Here is a 2722-nt window from a genome sequence, read left to right as displayed (position 1 = left end):
AGAAAGATCCATAGGTGAGACCGGAGGAAGAAGAAGCCGGACGAGAGATTCAGGGGCTGTTTGGATAACCATACCAAAATATTGGCTGGCCCATGTGATTTGGGCTTTGCCTTTTCTTTAGATGAAGTTTGGGCTTTGCCGAGACAGAGAAAAACGGAGGTGCTACTACTGGGCTGGACCCGTTTCGTGGTGCTGATGGGCTACTACAGGTCACAGTAAATCGTATTTATACTTATTTTTTGCATGCCTCAAAAAAAAATTTATTTTTTGCAGTTACACACATTACGTAACAGATGCTCAAAAACAATTTCTCAACAAAAAAACACAAACAATGTCTGCAGGTCACAGTAGACATTTTTCATGCTATAGCTCAGCCGTTCGTGGATCCACGAACGTGAAGACTTCTCATATCCTCGAAGACGAGTACCACGGCTGGCCAGCCCCAGGGGCGTGTAATAAGATCTTGTAATTTGGCTACACAAATTACTAACTCCGCAAGTGCGAGGAGGGTGGACGGCGTTCGCGGACGCGTGCTTCCGGGAGTTCACTACCGGACTCACGGTCTATGCCTACGGCCAAGGGCCGTCGGCATAGGCCCCCAAGCCGTCGGCATAGGCCTATGCCTACGGCTGCCGTCGGCATAGACCCGTCGGCGTAGATGCCGTCAGCGTAGTCTTGTCAGACCGTCGACATAGTAAAGCCGTCGGCATAGGGGCCTATGCCGACGGCCTAGCGTCGCCATCGGCACAGTATAGGCGTCGGCAGTCTTTTTCGTCTGACGGCAACGGACGGCGCCGTCAAAAACGCGGACGAATCATGCAATGCCACGTGGCAGGGCTATGCCTACGGCAAAGCCGTAGGCATAGATGAATCTATGCCCACGTGTCTTCTTCTGGTTACTCCTGGCAGCAGAGGTATGCCGACGGCTTTGCCGTCGGCATAGATTTTCATCTATGCCTACGGCAAAGCCGTCGGCATAGATCCGCCATGTGGCGAGCCCTGGTGACTCCTGAGCTTATATATGCCGACGGCTTTGCCATAGGCATAGTTTTTTTTCCCTGTTTTCTCTTTTCCAATTCATTTGACAGCATTTCAAAACAGAACAATATGAAATTATGCAGAAATATGACAGTTCATCATCTAAACATACTCAAGTTCACCATCATCATCTAAACATACTCAAGTTCATCACATCATCTAAAGATCATCACCGACTCAAGTTCATGAACATAAAAGTAGTGCAAGACATGAAACATCATAAAAGTAGGAATATGAAAGGCATGGCACGACGGCCACATGCACGGAATCATCAAGCAAGACCACCTCCGCCAAAACCACCACCTCCGCCAAAACCATCACCTCCGCCAAAACCACCACCTCCGCCAAAACCAACACCACCTCCGCCAAAACTGCCATCGCGACCACCACCACTCTGCCAGATCGGAGTGACTAGGGTCGACGGAGCAGGAGTCGAGCCACCGGTCCCCTACATGTTTCAGAAAAGATTCTAACAGTAAATATGATATGATAGTGTTGAATGAACGAGAACTAGTTTGTCAGTAGTTAGGCAAATGTACTAACCGGACCATCACTGCCTAGTGCCACCCATTCATCGAACGTGGGCACGTGTGGGGGTTCTCCCGCAGGTGGTGGTGGGGGTCCCATTTGTGGTGGACCCGTGCCGTTACTCCAAGCCGCCAACATAGCCTGAATGTTAGTTAAACAAGCAAACTAGAAGATCAGAAGGAATGAAAGTGCAAAAATTTAGCTTGGTTTTAAGAGGGCAGAACTAACCGTCATCATCTGACGGTTGTAATCATCGTTTGCCTTCACTCGTTTCAAGTACTCCCGCACCTCGAGATTCCTATGCTCGACAAACTCCTTATATGCCTACATAATTTAGATTGTTTCTAAGTGAGCAATGCTAAAAATAAACTGAGAATGCTAGATAGAAAAAGATAAAGAGGAAGTACTTACAGCATGCTGGCGGGCTAAAGGAGTCTGTGAACGCCCCGTACTCTCTAACTGGCTCGGGTTGCTAGCCCGAAGCTGTGTGTACGAGATCGAAGGAGTGATCAAGCCGTCGAAACACGGATACTGGCCATTCTTCTTCCCCTGGATGGCCACCACCGCTGTGTCGTCGATCTGAGACTGCGCGACCTCGGCAACAGGAACATCCGGATGCAACTCCTGATAGTGATGAATGTAAGACCCCAGGTGCTCCTTGGTCTTGCCGTAGTACTGGCTCTCGCCCTCCTTGCGACGACTCCGCTCGCGGGCCAGCTTCCACGACTCCATGTCTGAGAGCGGCCTCTTCAACTTGTCCTCCTACAACGTCAAATAGAAGTTAGCCATACATAAGAACATGACGGTAAAGAAGAACAAAAATGCATCATGCACATAGATATACCTTCATGGCCTTGAAGCTCCAGTGGTTCCTGTTTCCTTGGTCGTGTGTCCCGTCGGCTCCACGGTTAGCCCGGCCCTTGATGCTCTTGGCAGCAAACTCTGCATCGGCGCCGAGCCACCTATCCACCAAACTCGCCCATCCGTCATGCCTTCCATAGCACCAACGAGGAACAACCTATGCAAATTTTGGAAGCATGACATGTGAGCACAAAACATAGAGTTGACTGCTTGAAACAATGAAAAGTTAGTAATAGTTACCATCATGAACTGCTCCCTGTTCAAGGTAAGTCGCTGCTTCTGCGCTTGACTTTTG

Source organism: Triticum aestivum, chromosome 6B (assembly GCF_018294505.1).
Source record: "Triticum aestivum cultivar Chinese Spring chromosome 6B, IWGSC CS RefSeq v2.1, whole genome shotgun sequence".
NCBI classification, from domain to species: Eukaryota; Viridiplantae; Streptophyta; class Magnoliopsida; order Poales; family Poaceae; genus Triticum; species Triticum aestivum.
The sequence above is the reverse complement of the archived record's forward strand: the minus strand, read 5'-3'. Positions refer to the sequence as shown.